Consider the following 21124-nt stretch of genomic DNA (forward strand, 5'->3'; position numbering starts at 1 on the left):
TTAGCCTGTGTAAAATGTACAGAGAAGTTTTCAGATTGTCAGGAGACGCTTTCTCATTATCATTGATTGGTACTGAAAAACTGCAGAGACAAGCCAGGAAATGTCATCAATACAATAAACACATTTGTAACAAGTGCCTTTCTGTTTTAAGTGATACCGCTCAGCTTAAAACATGTTAAGGACATTTTCAATGTGAAATTGTTTTTCCTTTGATGGTAATTTTTATACTCAAGAACTGGGTGTTGGCATGGGATCTAAAATGTGACCATCATATGCTTGCCTTTTTATGGAATCAGTTGAAAAATAATTTTTACAGCAATACAATGGAAACACACCTAAACTACATCTCCCTCTTCCTCAGCTAAGAACCTTGGAGTCACCCTGGACCCCTGCCTCTATTATTCCCAGCACATCTACACTCTGGCACGCATTTGCCGATTCTTCCTGAGCAACATCCGTAGAATCCGACCCTTCCTCACCAACTATGCTACCCAGCTCCTGGTCCAGGCCCTGGTACTCTCCCGCCTAGACTACTGCAACTCCCTCCTGGCTGGCCTCCCTGCATCCGCCACCCGTCCGCTCCAGCTCATCCAGAACTCTGCTGCCCGCCTGGTGTTCTCTCTGCCTCGCTTCGCCCACGCTACTCCACTACTCCGCTCGCTCCACTGGCTCCCGATTTACCGCTCGCATCCAGTTCAAGACTCTTGTACTAGCCTACAGATGCCTTGACCAGACTGCACCCAGCTACCTCCAGACCCTCATCTCTCCCTACACCCCCACTCGACCTCTCCGCTCCGCCTGCACTAGAAGACTAGCTCTACCTCCGCTACGTTCCCCTGCCTCCAGAGCCCGCTCCTCCTCCACCCTTGCTCTGCAGTGGTGGAATGACCTTCCTACAGGTGTCAGGACTGCCCAGTCCCTGACCACATTCCGGCGTCTCCTCAAGACTCGCCTCTTCAAACAGCACCTGTAGAACTCCTCTGTTTGTATCCTGGGACACTATCACCCTTCATGTAAATGTGCTTTATTTTGCTCTTATCTGCCCCCTATTTTACTGCATTTAATTCTGTACTTCAGAATACTGTAATCTGCCAAGTGTTTAACCTGTAGTACTTTGTATTTAATCATATCCTGATGTAACTATCACTATTTAATCATATCCTGATGTCACTATCACTATTATCTGCTGTATTATTGAATTGTGGTTTGTCACACTTGTACTTTGCTTGAACAAAAGTTATTGTATTTCTTGCTCTTATTGTATTACTTGTATTGTAACACTTGAAATGTATTTGCTTACGATTGTAAGTCGCCCTGGATAAGGGCGTCTGCTAAGAAATTAATAATAATAATAATAATAATAATAATAATAATAATCTTAGGTACATTGACGACATCTCTGGAATTTCCACCATCTCTACTGAGGATTTAAAACAGTTCATTCAGTCAGGAACAAATCTCCACCCAGCCCTGGATTTCACATGGAACACATCAGAAACAGGCAATAGTATATCTTTCTTAGACATTTCCATCACTGTTTTGAATTCCACCATAAACACCACTGTCTACTACAAACCAAATGATTCTCATTCTCAGGGCCAGATTAACAAATTCTGGGCCCCTGGGCACAAACGTGTCATGGCCCCTCCTACCCCTCCTCCTATCAACTCAACTTCAGCTAGTTATATGTAAAACTATGTCTGTTACAAAATTCAATTGATTGTTCAGTAGGCTACAGCAGCCAATGAAAAATGAACAGCACACCATCTATAAATGTAATTAAATCATACATACCAGCAGCGAGCATAACAGCATGTAATAATAAATAAACGTGCTTCTTACCTTAGAAGATCGGCCTCTTTCTTGATTTCTTCCTTGAGAATTCAGTCACCACATCATCAAAGTCCAGCTCTCTGACAAGCTCACACTCAATAGCCATTAATGAAAGCGCACCAAGGTGTTTCTGACACATACTTGTTCTGAGTTCGTTTTTTATTCTTGCCATTTGCAAAAATGATCGTTCACCCTCACAATTAGTTACAGAAAAGTCTCAGGGCAACAAACACATTTGGAAAGGTTGATTGTAGGCCATTTCTCAACACAATCTGCAGCAGTTTTGAGGGTTATTTATCCTGCTCAACTCTTACAAAGAATTTAAATTGAATGAGCTTGTCTGCAAAGCTCTGATCCAAATCAGTTGGGTAAGCAGAGGAAAGTGTATTGGCCCGCTTACGAATACCACTGGTGTCGGACTCCTTGTCATCAAACAGAACTCCAAAGCAATCATTCAAAGGCCTGTATGCATCCAGTCGTTGATTGAGACAGCTGAGTAACTGATCAATCATCACATTGAAAGTCTCAACTTGAAATGTGTGGCTCCCCTCAATTGTGACTTCATGCTCCCTGGTTTCATCTGCAAATGTTTTCCGTTTCCTTAATCGATGAAGGTTGTGCCGATAGGTCTGGCAACAACGCGCCTCAGCGCCTCTATCCCTCCAGTTGCCGCACAAGGGATGCATCAACAGTACCAATTGCATTACATCACTGTGATAACGTAAGCATATTAGTTCTATGCTGTAAGCTCTTCTCGTGTTATACGATCAGAGTGCTTCCAGTCGCTGAATCCTATTATAAACGCATTTGTTTTAGTGAACAAAACCTTGCAGGCAAAGCAGAACACATGTCCAGTAGTAGGTGAGTAAATGAGCCAATGTCTTGAAACTATTTCTCCGTTCAGTAAGCGGCAAGAAAATAAATAATTTGTTAGGGAACGTGTCCTACCCCCAGCAACGTCCCATGTTGACGCTGGATATTTGGCCGCTCGGTTTTGGAAGGCAGACACCCCACTTTCAATTAACGCTGTCCGGAGTCGCTCATCTATCGTCGTGCCCCACAAAGACAGGTCATTCATATTTCCATCACTATCATGGGTTGTGCTTGAGCTGGTGGCACTAACCCCTGGGACCGTGTCGCATGTAGCACTGCTGGCTCCAGGTGGTGGCAAGAGACTCCGGTGGCTCGGGCTCACAAGCGGGACTGGTGGTTTCACAATCAGCCTCTTTGCTAACATTAGCAGACGAGCTAGCACAGCAACAAGTGCCTCCTCTGACGAGCAACTAGCAACCTCCTTTTTAAAAAAGCTGTCGATAGAATGCACACTTTGTAAAAGAGCTGCCTCTCTCGCTGCTTTCTCCTTTTTTTGCTTTTGCTTTTGCGTAACGTACCCGCTAGGAGTTTTTTTCTGGTTTTGCTCTTGGCTGGCTAGCTACGTTTTTTTCTTAATTTTGTCAGCCTTTACATTAAACCCACCCTCCCTTACCATTGTACCAATCGTAAAGGGTATGTCTTCTGGTAGAAAATATTCACACGATTTAATTGGTCAATTTGGTGTGCTTAAACAGTGAGTGTGTAAACACTGGACAGTTGACTTGCTCATACTAATTTATTTTAGTGGCATAAATGCACATTACATGACATGTCATCGGGGGCCCCCTGGTGGCCGGAGGCCCCTGGGCAACTGCCCCGGTTGCCCGTTTGGTAATCCGGCCATGCTCATTCATACCTGCACTATGACTCCTCACACCCTAAGGTTTGCCGTGACTCGATTCCCACAACTGTTAAGACTCAGACCTATTTGCAGCAACAATCAAAATTTGTTCGCCAAAAGTGAGGAAATGTGTGTTTTATGGAAGTTGTGGCTTGGTGAGTGGATACAGGTGAGTGCAGTGCAGGTACAAATCACACAGACAATTACTAACAGGTGCAAGGGTGTTTATTGATAAATTACTACAATGTCCAGAGCCTTAAGGTAAAACACCTGTAAATAATGATGCTGGAAGTGATTACAGCGGCGTGTATCACTTCGGTTTTATTATTATTATTATTATTATTTATTTCTTAGCAGACGCCTTTATCCAGGGCGACTTACAATCGTAAGCAAATACATTTCAAGTGTTACAATACAAGTAATACAATAAGAGCAAGAAATACAATAACTTTTGTTCAAGCAAAGTACAAGTGTGACAAACCACAATTCAATAATACAGCAGACAATAGTGATAGTGACATCAGGATATGATTAAATAGTGATAGTTACATCAGGATATGATTAAATACAAAGTACTACAGGTTAAACACTTGGCAGATTACAGTATTCTGAAGTACAGAATTAAATGCAGTAAAATAGGGGGCAGATAAGAGCAAAATAAAGCACATTTACATGAAGGGTGATAGTGTCCCAGGATACAAACAGAGGAGTTCTACAGGTGCTGTTTGAAGAGGCGAGTCTTAAGGAGGCGCCGGAATGTGGTCAGGGACTGGGCAGTCCTGACATCTGTAGGAAGGTCATTCCACCACTGCGGAGCAAGGGTGGAGAAGGAGCGGGCTCTGGAGGCAGGGGAGCGTAGCGGAGGTAGAGCTAGTCTTCTAGTGCAGGCGGAGCGGAGAGGTCGAGTGGGGGTGTAGGGAGAGATGAGGGTCTGGAGGTAGCTGGGTGCAGTCTGGTCAAGGCATCTGTAGGCTAGTACAAGAGTCTTGAACTGGATGCGAGCGGTGATCGGGAGCCAGTGGAGCGAGCGGAGTAGCGTGGGCGAAGCGAGGCAGAGAGAACGCCAGGCGGGCAGCAGAGTTCTGGATGAGCTGGAGCGGACGGGTGGCGGACTCAGGGAGGCCAGCCAGCAGGGAGTTGCAGTAGTCTAGGTTTTGTAAAATCCCACGGGTTTGACCTGCAACCAAAAAGTCCAGTTTTATCACCCACACAAAACACAAAGACACAGACACAGTTCCTACGGTGCGTGATTTAAGTGCTTGTGGTGAAAAGTGAAGTGCTGGTGTCCGGGTTTAATGCTAACCTGCGGCTGCAGTTCCGGATTGTGTTAGTAATCTTTTAACAAATGAAACAAACAATGTTTAGACAGACTAACGGAACACTCACAGTTTTTACATGCTGGGACTCCTTTTAGGTTCTTTCCTAACCATCACAAAAGGAACAGATCACGTCCGTTATGACCCCTATTTATATCCTCGCTCATGACCCCTAGGTTAACGAGCGCATCCGCTCCTCCAATCCTCAGATGCCACACCGTTTACAGTCTGGTTCACTGAGTTTGGATACCGTAGCTTCACCCCTTTCCTAAATGACCGACCTCCACCTACCCTACGGAATACATTGTCATGCCATTTAGTTAAGGGTACTCTGTTCCTTTTACGCAGTGCCCTCACAGGTCGAGAGGGAGATCTAACACCAAGAATCATTCAATCTCTGTCACAAACAGTCAAAATGGAGCGTTTTTTGAAACGCCAACGAAAGGAGCCTGAGGAAGAAAATGAATGCAGTGATGCTTCCATGAGTACCAGTGCCACAAGTACCACCTGTACAAACGAGCAGCCATCCTCAGTGAAGGCATCAAAATCTAAATTTCGAAAATATGATGCTGAGTCCATTCAGTTCGGGTTTTCAGGTCTTGCATTACGAAGAAAGACGGCCTTGATTACCCAAAATGTGTGACATGCTTCAAAATCCTATCTAATGAATGCCTGAAGCCATCAAAGTTGAAACGGCATTTGCAACAAAAACACCCAAATGAAGCTGGGAAATCTATAGATTTTTTTAAAAGAAAGGAATCCCAAATTTTAAAAACAAGTGAGTACTTTTAAGCAGCACGTTACTGTTCCAGGGAGAGCCTTTAAGGCGTCTTTTCTAGCCTCATACCACATTGCTCGCACAAAAAAAACGCATACAATTGGGGAAGAGTTAATTTTGCCAGCGACTGTAGATATTGTGAGGAAGCAGCCAAAAAAATTGAATTGGTGCCGTTGTCAAACACTGCCGATCTGCTGAAGAGAAATGGAAGAGAACCAAACTCCCTGCTGCCCTAGACTTCTACCGCTCTCTCCTCTCCTCCTTCTCTACTATCTCCTCTGCTAAATGTTCTTATTTCCAATCTATAATCCAAGCCTCCACTAACAACCCACGTAAACTATTCTCTACCTTCTCCTCCCTCCTAAACACTCCCCCTCCTCTGATGACTTTGCCTCTTTCTTCTCTTCTAAAATCTCAGATATCCGTAAACTCTTTAACACCTCTCCCTCCCCCCACCCCCTCCCGCTCCAACCCCTACACCCACTGCATCCCCTACTAACTCACCCTCCTTCTCCACCTTCTCTCCCTTCTCAGACTCTGACCTCTCCTCCCTGCTCCAGGGTCACAAACCCACCACGTGTGCCCTGGACCCCCTCCCCACTCACCTCTTTCAAGCTGCTGCTCCTGCTCTACTTCCCTTCATCTCCTCCCTTCTCAACACCTCTCTCTTTTCTGGTCTCTACCTCTTCCTTTCAAACAAGCCTCTATCACTCCCCTCCTCAAAACCTCACCTCTCTCCAGAGCTATCGTCCTGTCTCCCTCCTACCCTTCCTCTCCAAAACCCTCGAGTGGGCTGTACACCGCCAGCTCTCTGCTTTCCTGTCCAATCACTCTCTGCTCAACCCTCTCCAATCTGGCTTCTGCTCTGCTCACTCCACTGAAACCGCTCTCCTGTCTGTCACTAACTCACTAAACTCTGCCCGAGCTGCCTCTCTCTCTCTCCTCTGTCCTAATTCTCTTCGACCTCTCTGCTGCCTTTGACACTGTCGATCACTATTCTACTATCCTCTCTCGCTGACCTGTGAATCTCTGGCACTGCTCTGGTCTGGTTATTCTCCTACCTCTCCAACCGCACTTACCCGGTAACCTGGCGTGGTGCAACCTCCACACCTCGTCCTCTCTCAACAGGAGTCCCCCAAGTGTCAGTCTTGGGTCCTCTCCTGTTCTCTCTCTATACCTGCTCTCTGGGCACCCTCATCGCATCCTATGGTTTCTCATACCATTTCGCATCACCTCAAACTCAACCTCTCTAAATCTGACCTCCTTTTCTTTCCCTCCTCCTCCTCTGATCTCTCTATCTCCATTCCTCTGGAATCTACCACACTCTCTCCCTCCTCCTCAGCTAAGAACCTCTGAGTCACCCTGGACCCCTGCCTCTCTTATTCCCAGCACATCTACACTCTGGCACGCACTTGCCGATTCTTCCTGAGCAACATACAAAGAATCTGACCCTTCCTCACCAACTACGCCACCCAGCTCCTGGTCCAGGCCCTGGTACTCTCCCGTCTAGACTACTGCAACTCCCTCCTGGCTGGCTTCCCTGCGTCCGCCACCTGTCCGCTCCAGCTCATCCAGAGCTCCGCTGCTTGCCTGGTGTTCTCTCTGCCTCGCTTCTCCTACGCAACTCCACTGTTCCGCTCACTCCACTGGCTCCCGATCACCGCTCGCATCCAGTTCAAGACTCTTGTACTCGCCTACAGATGCCTTGACCAGACTGCACCCAGCTACCTCCAGACCCTCATCTCTCCCTACACCCCCACTCGACCTCTCCGCTCCTCCTGCACTAGAAGACTGGCTGTACTTCCTCTACGCTCCCCTAGCTCCAGAGCCCGCTCCTTCTCCACCCTCGCCCGCAGTGGTGGAATGACCTTCCTACAGATGTCAGGACTGCCCAGTCCCTGACCACCTACCGGTGCCTCCTGAAGACTCACCTCTTCAGACAGCACCTGTAGAACTCCTCTTTTCCCTCTGGACACTTTATCACTCTTCCTTAATGAGCTTTACTTGCTCTATCTGCTCCCGATTTTACTGCATTTAATCCTGTACTTTAGAGTACTGTGGTGGATTTACTTTCCTCTATCCAAAGAGACTCAGGATTCAGGTTGATTATCCAGATATTTTAATCAATGTATATAAGGGAGGAGTCTACAAGAGACTGTTAACACAAGTGGGTTTACAGTTGATATTTATACAGTTTGTACAAGCTGGAAAGTAGGGTGTGACTGGTGTCTGTGTTACCAGAAAGTTCAGTAGAACAATGGGATGACCAGTAGCACAAGATAAGATCAAAACAGAGCCGGTGTCCTGGGGATGGGGGAACACTGTTGTTCACAAGCCCGAAGGGCCAGCTGCAGCTGATGCAATCACTGCTTGCTACAGTTTCAAAGGGACCTCACATTATATAGAAATACAAGATACACACATAACACATAAGATATAAAGTTTGTTAGAATTCAATAATTTTCCCCTTCAGTCCCTCCTTTTGGAACACCGATGATTCTTGATCCGGGGATCCAAACCAGAGGTTACTAGCACATGGTTTGTCTTTTAGCGGGGGTCGTCTTTATCACGACCCTTAAACCCGCACCTTCTTTTCCTTTGATCCGTGTCCTGCTCGTTTCAGCGGAGTGTAGTCTTGGCTGCTGTAGTTCTCATGTCCTACTGCAGACAGGTTGCGGACAATTGCAGCCGTTGTGAAGTCTGACAGTGGTTTCCGTTGGCGTTTTAAGATGTGTTTCACATAACAAACAACAACCAATGATACAATCAATGCTACCGCGGCACAGACAGAGGAAATGTGTCCTGTCATGTTCCACCAGTCAGTCCCGACATTGCCCCAGAGCCCACACAAGATTCCCCATCCACAAGTTTGTGCATTTGCCAAGATAATCTTAACTTGGTTACCAGCCAGCGATGCTTGTGCTTGTGCTACTGACACCCCTGTCCCAATTTTATTCAGTTCCTCCTGTATGTGGTGCAAAGCTTTGATTAATTGTGTGTGGTGTACCGTCGCCAGCCAAGCAGAATCCTGGTTGATGAGGTTACTTACATTCATGTCTGGGGTAGGGCGAATTGTTAAGATGGCCGATTTACAAATTCCTTCCCTATTCCCAACTGACATGTTACCTGCAGAGGCAGCCACATACCCAAATACCATTTATTATTTATGCACCCCTTTCACATTTGTTTGTATCGAATATTTTAACAGTAATAAATTACAGTGTTACCCTAAACTCCAACACTTGTGGCCCTGATGGCCTTGCATTATGTCACGTGTCAATATAAAACCTAATTTAAAACAATATTTTTTCTTCCCTTGTAGTTTGATTAAAATCTGTCATTACACTTTATTTACAATATTTACAGTCATTCGTTTCCCTTGAGCAAAGATTTCAGATGCAGAAACCAGTTTCTGAACCGCGTCCGGTAAAGACTGGTTTCTGTTCTGAGTCCTGCACGGCTCTGTTTAAGTCCAGAATTAATTGCCCAGCCTGCCACGTTGTCAAGGGGCCCTGATTTGGCCCTTGATCCTACGTTGGCTTGGTAATATATATATTTCAATGTATCATTGTGGCAATGTGCCCCGCCCCTGTGTGCATATTATGTGTTGTATGTTGCGTGCGTGTGTTAATGTTGGTGTATAGATTGGTACACGGGATATAAACGGGTCTGTGTTTCACGTGTATTTAAAAAGTGTAGATTTGTATTTAGGCACGAGGAGGGCACACATCACTTCACGTGCTGGTTAAATGTAATATGTGAGCACGGGGTTGCACAGAATTAATTCACGTGCTGGGATTCAAGTGAATAATTAATTAGTAATTGAATCCCAGCACAACAGTATATATAGATGCACGTTCTTTCACTCAGGGTTGGGTGTTCGGTGAGTGGAGAACGGGATTGGAGACGGAGGTAATTGTGAATTGTAAAAGTGAAAGTATCTGCTCACCGTGTTTGTTCGTCTATTTATTTTGGCCTCAAGTGCCGTGCCCTGTGTTTTGTCTGTTCAAACCTTTTATTTTCTGTTCTGTTTATTAAATGCTGAGCGAAAGCCAGAGCGTCCACAGCCCGAGCGGGAGGAGCCTGAGCGTCCACAGCTCAAGCGGGAGGAGCCTGAGCGTCCACAGCCCAAGCGGGAGGAGCCTGAGCATCCACAGCCCAAGCGGGAGGAGCCAGAGCGTCCACAGCCCAAGCGGGAGGAGCCAGAGCGTCCACAGCCCAAGCGGGAGGAGCCCGAACGTCCTACGCCTGAGTGGGAGGAGCCCGAACGTCCTACGCCTGAGTGGGGGGAGCCCGAACATCCACAGCCCAAGAGGGAGGAATTACAGGCTCAACCCCCTGAATTTTTCTGGGGGGGAGAAGGGCAGGATGCTGGTGTCCCCCAGCAGCCTCTATTTATGCTGCTGAAGGGAGCACGGCGTACACCAGCCCAGCCGCCACAGCAGAGGGAGCCAGCACCGCCACAGCCTCCCTCTGAGTGGCCAGCATCAGCCCCATGGCCTCTGCCTCCACCGCAAGGAGCAGAGCAGCAGGAGCTGCCTCTGCCTCCGCCACCTCCACCGCTTCCTCCACTAGGAGCAGAGGAGCAGGAGCTGCTTCTGCCTCCACCACCGCCAGGAGCAGAGGAGCAGGAGCTGCCTCTGCCTCCGCCACCACCACCGCCAGGAGCAGGAGCTGCCTCTGCCACTTCCAGGAGCAGAGGAGCAGGAGCTCCCTCTGCCTCCACCACTGCCAGAAGCAGAACAGCAGGAGCTGTCTCTGCTTCCCGTACCTCCACCACAGGGAGTACGGTGGCCGGAGCCCCAGAAAGGGGAGCTGTCGGCCACGAAGAAGGGGGAGGAGGTCTGGAGACCACCAACCCCAGCAGCAGTTTCGCTGCCGGAGATCGTGGGGGAGGTCAGGAGACCTGCTCCCACTGCAGCACTTGTGCTGCAGAAGATACTGTGGCCGGAGCCCCGGAAGAGGGAGCTGCCAGCTACGAAGAAGAGGGGAGGTCAGGAGACCATTCCCCAAGCAGCCTTTCCGCTGCCAGGACTGCCCCGGCTGAAGGAGTCAGTCTGGGAGCTGTCAGCACGTCTGCTGACAGCATGGCCAGCCATGGGCCCACTGAAGCCTCCCTTCCCAGCCCGAGACTTTGTCCTGGACTGCTGGATTTTTAAGGGGGGAGGTGGCCGTTGAGGCCATGTGTGCTTTGCACAGGGGGGGTATATGTGGCAATGTGCCCCGCCCCTGTGTGCATATTATGTGTTGTATGTTTGTAACAGGGTGAGGTGCCCTGTACATTGTTTGTTTACTTTTAGATCGGGGTCCCCCTCTGCCCCTGTGTTATTTTGTATTATTATTATGATTTATTATTGTATTTATGACGGCGTAGCGCCGTGTTTTGTTTATTTTTAAAACGTGTCCTGGCAGAGGCGAGATCGGTGCTCGTCCTCTGCCAGGAGTAATAATTAATAAACCCGTGCAGATTGTGGCCGAGGGGTAATAGGATGATTTACTAATTAGTTAAACCCCTCGGCCATGATATAAAAAGCCTGCAGCTCTCGGCACTGGGGGGGGGGGGGGTGTTTGGAGTAGAGAGACGGAGAGCGAGAGGAATTTATTTGAAAGAAAACGAAACTAAATTTACAACATACAGGAACAGTGACAGCGACTGCCCAGCCTGACCTGTATGGTTTGTTTATTATTTACTGTTTATTTTGTGTGCGAGATTTGTGTTTGTTTACTCTTTTATTTTTGCTCGGTGAGCACAGTGTTTTTTTGTTTAAATATTTATTTTTGGTTGCATTAAATAAAACGGCGCCCGTGCCACTGCACCATACCTTTTGTTTTGTTGTGCCTTCTTCTGGTCTGACGTCACCCACTCAGCCATTCCTGTCACAATGTTGCATGCGTGTGTTAATGTTGGTGTATAGATTGGTATATGGGATATAAACGGGTCTGTGTTTCACGTGTATTTAAAAAGTGTAGATTTGTATTTAGGCACGAGGAGGACACAAATCACTTCACATGCTGGTTAAATGTAATATGTGAGCACGGGGTTGCACAGAATTAATTCACGTGCTGGGATTCAAGTGAATAATTAATTAGTAATTGAATCCCAGCACAACAGTATATATAGATGCACGTTCTTTCACTCAGGGTTGGGTGTTCGGTGAGTGGAGAACGGGATTGGAGACAGAGGTAATTGTGAATTGTAAAAGTGAAAGTATCTGCTCACCATGTTTGTTTGTCTGTCTAGTCCGTTTTGTTCGTCTATTTATTTTGGCCTCAAGTGCCGTGCCCTGTGTTTTGTCTGATCAAACCTTTTATTTTCTGTTCTGTTTATTAAATGCTGAGCGAAAGCATTCGCTCAGCTTCACCAAACCACACCTCTCTGTCTGTTTATTTCCTGCTTCTGGTCTGACGCCACCCACTCCGGCCGTCTTTGTGACAATCATTCAACAATTTATTAAATTTAGGGCACCTAGCATAGAATTGCCTAGCTTTACTCCAGGCCCACTCTCACTAATGTTTTGTGCTATGTTATTCATGTGTATAATGTTTTGTGCTATGTTATTCCTGTGTATAATGTTTTGGTAAACCCCACGGGAACAAGCCCATCTCTGGTACCTGGCCATACATCAGAACATTCTGGTTTGGGCATATTCATTTTGCATCCAGGTGTGTACACACCTCCACTGTGGCGTGTCAATTCAAATAAAATATTATTATTATTATTATTATTATTTATTTCTTAGCAGACGCCCTTATCCAGGGCGACTTACAGTCGTAAGCAAATACATTTCAAGTGTTACAATACAAGTAATACAATAAGAGCAAGAAATACTATAACTTTTGTTCAAGCAAAGTACAAGTTCAATAATACAGCAGATAGTAGTGATAGTTACATCAGGATATGATTAAATACAAAGTACTACAGGTTAAACACTTGGCAGATTACAGTATTCTGAAGTACAGGATTAAATGCAGTAAAATAGGGGGCAGATAAGAGCAAAATAAAGCACATTTACATGAAGGGTGATAGTGTCCCACTAAAATACCCTGTGTTCTGTTCAGGGGTGAGCTACACAGACACATGTTGTTACTCTTTAGTTATTTATTAGTGTAATACCTCCCTTTGGGATAACCCCCCAATTGCCATATTAACACTCATGCAGCCATATGCCCTGTCTAGTTCCTGTTTCGTATGGCTCCTGTTTACTCCACAGGGACACTCTAACCCACTAGAATTCCCTGGCTGTCTAAGTTATCACCCATAATAGTTCCAATCTTATGGAATCATTGTTACATGTTTGTCATCCTGCAAAGGGGGCCGGAACCTCAATCCTGCGATACCTGCAATGAGAATAGTTATTGCTGCTGCTGTTGTCCGATTCTGTGGGAACAAACATAATTAGTAATCTATTCAGCAAAGATGGAATTACCCTCCTGCCTCAGTTCTGTTCTTGTCATTAGTTCATTGTTTCTCCTTATCTCCTCTTTACTGGAGGCAATTCTTTTGGAAATGTCCAATTTGTCTACAGTAATTACATATTGCCTTACCACCATGGTTGTTCCCTTGATTGCCCCATCTGCACTCACTCTGTTTGTGTCCCTGCTTGCCACACCCAAGACACTTGCCTATGAAGCGCACAGCAGACAGAGGCTTCCTTCTTTTTCTCATTCAGTCTGTTTTCTATGTTCCCTGCCCAATTCATAATTGATGGCAACAATTTACGCAGTGTTTCCTTTTCTAGTACTGTCAATGGCAATACAATTTCCTCACTGTTGTCCCTTTTTATTCGAGTGCGAATGGGATTTACTTTTACTGTTTCTTTTATCATTTGTGACCGAGTTGTCAGCCCATGATTCGGGTCAGATCTTGACCCGGCTCCCCTAATACTCCTTCCTTCGCCAGTCTCACTGGCTCTACTGCTCCCTGCACCTGCATTATCACCTTCACTATCACCATCATCACTTTCTGGGTTCGTATCATAATCATAATCATCCCAATCCTCCCTATATCTAGCTGCTTCTTCTAATTGATCCCAATCAATATCATTATCTTTCAAAGCCTTCCTATTTTACACACTTTCCTTGTGGCTCTTTTAGCTTTATTCATATAGTTCTTCAAAGAATCCAGTTGCTCTCTCAACAATGCATTTTCTTGCTGTACAATTTTTTCTTTATCCAATGCACTCTCCAGTGCCCTTTGGACATGCGGCAACAAGTTACATAAAATTACAATTCCTTTGTCAGTCCTATCTTTATTCTGATTAACCCACCGCTCCCTGTGTTGGTTCGGGGTCCAATCTGGATCCCAGCCACTTGAAACCATTTCTTCTTGTATCTTGCTATTTTTCACGTATTCAGTTACTTCATTCATGACTGATTGTGTTTACAACACTTAACAATTAACAACAACAATTAACAATTACAACAATTAACAAATTACTCAACTTCGGTAATACGGGGTTCACAAAACAATCAATTTAACAAATTAGTTAAGCAACTTCGGTAACACCTATCGGTAACTAATTATTAAACGACTTTGGTAATATCCCTTTTCTATGCGTTTTAAAAACCTATTGATTAACTAATTACACCCTATGGACCGGTCCTGCTGCCAAACTCTCAGAGAAGTCCACAGCTTCAACAAAAATCTACATACAATACAGTACAATAATCAAACAGTAGGCCTACACAGTTATTTCATTCATCACACACAGTTATTCCATTTATGCCTTTTACATACATTTTGCCACTTTTGTCATTCACACACTCCTTACTTCATTCATACTCCCTGCTTGATCAAGCCCGTTAACCTAAAGTTAACGCTGCACGCCTATATTCCTTACACTGCTGTGTGGCAATGTGTCCCGCCCCCGTGTGCATTTCTGTGTTATATGTTGCATGTGGTGTTATATGTTATATGTTGGTGTATAGAGATGGCTGCACGGGATATAAATGGGTGTGTGCAGCACGAGTTATTTAAAATGTATAATTGTTTTTAGGCACGAGGATTGCACATCACTTCACGTACATTTAAAGTATTTAATATGTGAGCACAAGGTTGCACATAATTAATTCACGTGCTGGGATTCAAGTGAATAATTAATTCGTAATTGAATCCCGGCACAACAGTATATATAGATGCACGTTTCACTTACTCGGGGTTGTGTGTTCGGTGAGTGGAGAACGGGTGTGGAGAGGAGGTTAAATAAACAAAAAGAATAATAATAATAAGTGTTTAAACTCACCGTGTTTGTTTGTCTGTTCAGCCACCGTTTGTTTAAGTGTTAGTCCGTTTTGTTTGTCTATTTTGGCGTAAAGTGCCGTGTCCTGTGTTTTGTTCAACCGTTTATTTATTTGTTTATTAAAATACTGAGCGCTGCCATTTGCATTTTCAGTTTCAACCCCAGTTCTGTCTGTCTCTGTGTATTCTTTTCTGGTCTGACGTCATCCACTACAGCCTGCTTGTCACACGTGGTGTCGGAACCGGGATAACAGCACCCCCAAGACTCAGGCCAGAAAGGGTACTGTACAAAAAAAAGGGCAATGGCAGAAGACGCCATCAGGCTGCGGGACTGGATCCTAGACAATGCTGGGCTGGAGGCCCAGTCTATGCCCATAGCCATCCAAGGGTTTCACATGCTGTGAAACCCTTTCCCTAGATTTACAGCCCGAACTTGCGCGTATGTACGCGCCTGTGGTAATTTACTAATCACGCTGCTGTGAAACCCTTCTCTGTGAATTTACAGCCCGAAACACAATTCATTGATTAGTCAATTACCCTGCTGCCGAACTCCAAAGAGTCCACAGCCAAAACTGCGTACTGTCCGCCGTACTCAGTTATTACACTGCTGCCAAACTTCAAAGAGTCCACAGCCAACTATGAATCCCTCAAGATTTACAGCCAAAACTACGCGCCTGTGGTAACCTAATCGCACTACTGTAAAACCTTTTTCTCAGATTTACAGCCCAAAACAAAGTGATTTGATTAGTAAGTTACCCTGCTGCCTAACTCCTCAGAGCTGACAGCCAACTATGAACCCCTCAAGATTCACAGCCAAAACTGCGCAACGTGCGCCAAAATATCCCTGACAATACCTGTATCCTGGTCTTGAAACAATTTTTATGCAGTTCTTTTGATCCTAATACACATATGGAATTTCATTCAATCTCAATCTGTTAACGTTCTAGCCTCTAAATATGCAGGGTGGTTTTTATTCAATTTACTCACCCTTCCAGGTAGACTGGTAACAGACACAAGATGAACAACCAAAGCATATTCAGGACCCTGCTCGCAGCGCCATAATCTGTAGTGGATTTACTCTCCTCTATCCAAAGAGACTCAGGATTCAGGTTGATTATCCAGATATTTTAATCAATGTATACAAGGGATGAGTCTACAAGAGACTGTTAACACAAGTGGGTTTACAGTTGATATTTATACAGTTTGTAGAAGCTGGAAAGTAGGGTGTGACTGGTGTCTGTGTTACCAGAAAGTTCAGTAGAACAATGGGATGACCAGTAGCACAAGATAAGATCAAAACAGAGCCGGTGTTTATCAGAGTTATCAAGGGTGGTGTCCTGGGGATGGGGGAACACTGTTGTTCACAAGCCCGAAGGGCCAGCTGCAGCTAATGCAATCACTGCTTGCTACAGTTTCAAAGGCACCTCACATTATATAGTCATACAAGATACACACATAACACATAAGATATAAAGTTTGTTAGAATTCAATAATTTTCCCCTTCAGTACTGTAATCTGTCACAAGTGTTATTTAATCTGTAGTATTTTGTATTTAATTATATCCTGATGTAACTATAATCACTTATCTGCTCCGTTATTGAATCGTATTTTGTCATATACTTGTACTTGCTAGAACCGAAGTCATTGTATTTTATCTTGCTCTTAATTGTATTAATTCTTGTACTGTGATTCTTGAAATGTATTTTTGTTTATGACTGTAAGTCACCCTGGATAAGGGCGTCTGCTGACAAATAGATAATAATAATAATAATAATAATAATAATAATAATAATAATAATAATAATAATAATAATAATAATAATAATAATATGTGACATGGCAGAAGATGTTTCTGCTCAACTTTTGGATAGGTTGCGTGCTAACGCATACTTTGCCTTGCAGTTAGATGAAAGTACAGACGTTGCAAATGCTGCACAGCTACTCATGTATGTTAGGTTTATAGAAGGGGGGGGGGAATTTGTCGAAGAATTCCTTTTCTGTAAAGAATTACCAGGGAGAACAACTGGTGAGGAAATAATCAAAGTGCTAGATGGATATATTCAAGAACATGCAGTAGACTGGTCTCGATGTGTGGGAGTGTGCACTGATGGTGCAGCTGCTATGACCGGCAAACGTAATGGTGTTGTAGCTTTTATAAAGACAAAATCTCCAAATGCCGTTGCAAGTCATTGCATGCTTCACCGTTGCCAAACGTATGGGTGATGAGTTGACAAGCTGCTGCAAGAAGTGATAAAAATTGTCAATATGATAAAAGCTAGGCCCCTAAAACACAGAATGTTTGCTGCGCTTTGTAGTGAAATGGGTACAAGCTACGAGCACTTACTGCTCCACTCTGAAGGGGGGTAGTCATGCAACGAGTGTTTGAACTTCGACATGAGCTGAAGCAGTTCTTATTAACAGAGAATAGCCAACTCGTTGTTTTGAAAATCCTACATGGATTCTGAAACTAGCGTACTTGTCGGATATATCTGGACAGTTAAATGCTCTGAATCAAAGCATCCAAGACCGTGACGTAACCGTATTAAATATGCAAGACAAAGTTAGAGCATTCACTAAAAAAATTGCTCTCTGGGAAATTAAACTTAATGAAGGAGTGACAGAAATGTTTCCACTTTTACATGAAGAACTTAAATCTTCCAGCATGAGTACTAGCAGCATCCTGCCACTCATCGTGTCTCATTTGATTAATCTGCAACATTACTTCAGTGAATACTTTCCAGAGCTCGAAAACAAACATTTGAATTGGATCCGAAATCCCTTTGATTCTGAAATCGATACAAACCTGGACCTGATATCCCAAGAGGAGTTGATTGAACTGTCAAACGATGGAACTTTAATGTAAATTCTCTGCTGTTCCATACCACAGTTCTGGATACACATTATGGATGAGTACCCTGTTGTTAGCAAAAAAGCTCCAAGAACTATTTTACCCTTTGCTACAACATATATGTGTGAGACTGGGTTTTCCACACTGACAGCACTGAAGACAAAGCACAGAGCACGTCTGCATGTGGAGAGTGACATGCGAATATCACTGACTGGAATGAAACCGCGATTCAATGACCTGTGCAGGAATTACCAAGCACACCCATCCCATTAGGCATGCAGAACCCAGAGTACTTTGTAAGTCGTATTATTTACTTAAATTTATTTTTATCCACGTTCCTTTTTGTTTCATCATTTAATTTGCTGTTTGCAATAAGAGTAAGGTGATCTGCTCAGTATCTACAAGAAAAAACGTTGGCACTACCACTGGTCTGCCTTTATGCTACCATATGTCTCTTTTTCTCACACAATGGGACATAATTTGTGACTAAGTGTATTTTTTGTAGTGATGTTGTTACCCTTGTAATGTATATGTAGTACATTATATGTGAGTTTAAAAAAAATGTAAGTCGCAATGGATAAAGGTGTCTGCAGCTAAATTACTTAATAAAAATGATAAAGATGTCTGCTAATGACTTAATAATAATAATAATAATAATAATAATAATAATAATAATAATAATAATAATAATAATAATAATACAGATTCATTGGGTTGGGTGCCTCAGCCAGGATTCGAAATGTCTTGGGGGACCTTGAGCTGAGAAAGTTTGGGAACCTCTGTATTAGACCATGATGCAATACCTGTAAATACATTCATTCTGAAACAGAGATTCTTCATTCAGCATTCATAAACATTTTACATACATCATGATTTCCATTACACGAGAGTAGATGTTAAAACTTCATGCTGATCTGAACTCGGCTCTCGCCAAGATAAGCACCAACTAAGACGTAGCTTTACAGTAAACTAATGTGATCCATATGTGTCTCCATCCATTTCCGTTTCCTTCCATATGATGATGTAGATATCCTTCTGTCTGGTGTTAATGGCTGAAGTGTAATGCTGGCTCCAGGGGTCAGCTTATTTTGCCTCCCTGGCGCATCAGCACACACAACGGCTGCGATGCTGGCTCCGGGGATCAACCAAAGTGCGGCCTCCCCAGCGCATCAGCATGACAACCGTCTGGATTGAGCTAAGTAGGGTACATCTCTGGGGTTTTCAAGTGGGCACCTTCCATCCTCAGTGTTTCGTCGACTAGCCCACGACACCTCAAGAGGGCTCGACGGTGATTCTGGCGTCCCAGCATCACCCCCCTCCGTCCCCCACTCAACTCAGCCCAGCTTACTTACCCGTACATCAGTGTTTCTTTCTTTCTATTGTGCTTGAGATCCCCAGCCAGAATATTTCCGTCTCAACCACAGCCAGTTGCTGCTCCTCTCTGCTGCTTCAGATAAGTTCTTCACTGTGCGACGCAACTCTTGGCCACTGAATCCGACGTCTCTGAGAAATCGGGTTGTAGAGTGTGCCACAAATCCTCGACAACCCACTTCCACTGGGTAAACCCGGACTCTCCATCCTCGCTGTTCCGCTTCAGTGGCTAGTTGAGCATACCGCAGTTTCTTCCTCTCATACGCCTCATCTACAGCATCCTCCCATGGCACTGTTAACTCTACCAGGTGAACAAGGCGTGCTGATCCAGACCACAAGACAATATCTGGTCGAAGGTTAGTGGTGGCAATCTCAGGTGGAAAAATAAGCCGTTGACCAACATCTGCCAGCATTTTCCAGTCTCTAGCAGCTTCCAGTTGTCCTGGGCGAGGATTGGTTTTAACACCTTTTCTTGGTGGTTGCTCTCCTGGGCGGAGGAATGTTGTCTTTTGTGTGTAATGTTTTGATGGAACAGGTGGCAACTTATTGGTCATGTTACGCTTGTCTTCCAATGCTAAGGCCAAACATCGCAGCACCTGGTCATGGCGCCAAGTAAACCGTCCTTGGCTAAGAGCCACCTTACATCCTGTCAAAATGTGCCTTAATGTTGCAGGTGATGAACACAAAGGACATGAGGGATCCTCTCCTACCCAGAGGTTTAAGTTCTGTGGTGATGGGAGAACATCATATGTTGACCTGATGAGGAAACTGATCCTGCTCTGTTCCATTGACCATAGGTCTTGCCAGCCAATCTTGTGTTGTTCCACATTCTCCCATCTCATCCATTCTCCCTGCTTGGCCTGGGAAATGGCCTTTATACACCTCATCCTCTCCTCCTGCTTTTGCACCTCGTTGACTACCAGCTTCCTCCTTTGAGCTGGGGCTGCCTTGTGCCATGTAGGAGGAGCTGAACTGAAACCAAGACCCCCTCTTCCATGCTGAACTTGCCCCATGATATCACCAATTCGAAGGGCAGCCTTTGCATCTTCCACAGCTTTCTTTGCCGCCCACTTTCTTCCAGTTTTCAACACAGGTGCTGCCTCCCTTACGCATTTGTCTTGTGACTCTACTAATGTCATTTCCAGTCTGACCTTGGCGCACTTAAACTCTTCAGTTAGAGCAGAGACTGGTAGCTGCAGTATTCCTTTGCCATAAAGTCCCACTCTGCTGAGGCAGCGTAGAACTCCCAACCATTTCCTGACGTATGAACTGATTAAAGCTTCCAGCTTCTCTACTGTTGTCAAAGAAACCTCGTACACAGTAAGTGGCCACAGCAACCTCGGCAGTAGACCAAACTGAAAGCACCAGAGTTTTAGTTTACCTGGTAGAGCGCAGCTGTCTATGCTCTTCAACCCTTCCACTGCTTGTTGTCTAACTTCTCCCACACGAACTGTGTCCTTTAGATCCCCGTCGTACCATCTCCCAAGACTCTTCACTGGCTTCTCAGACACTGTTGGTATTGCCTCACCATTAATGAAGAACGTTTTATCTACTACTTTGCCTTTAATTATAGAGATGCTCCTTGATTTAGTGGGCTTGAATTGCATTCGTGCCCATTCAATGTTATTGGTTAATTTGCCCAATAATCGATTAGTGCAGGCTACTGTTGTAGTCATGGTTGTCATGTCATCCATGTATACTCAAATTGGTGGTAGTCGCATTCCAGAAGCCAAGTGCTCTCCTCCTACTACCCATTTTGATGCCCTAATGATTACTTCCATTGCCATGGTAAAAGCCAGTGGAGAAATGGTGCATCCTGCCATTATTCCAACCTCTAGGCATTGCCATGTAGTGCTGAATTCTGAAGTTGAAAAACTGAATTGCAAATCTCCAAAGTAGGCTTTCACTAAATTTGTTATTGTCATCGGTACACTGAAAAAATCAAAAATCTAAAGGAATAGTCTACTGCATTATCTGCAAGAAATGCAACAAATTGTACATTGGGGAAACTAAAAGGCGTTTAGAA

This window comes from Acipenser ruthenus, chromosome 5, assembly GCF_902713425.1.
Source record: "Acipenser ruthenus chromosome 5, fAciRut3.2 maternal haplotype, whole genome shotgun sequence".
Lineage (NCBI taxonomy): Eukaryota > Metazoa > Chordata > Actinopteri > Acipenseriformes > Acipenseridae > Acipenser > Acipenser ruthenus.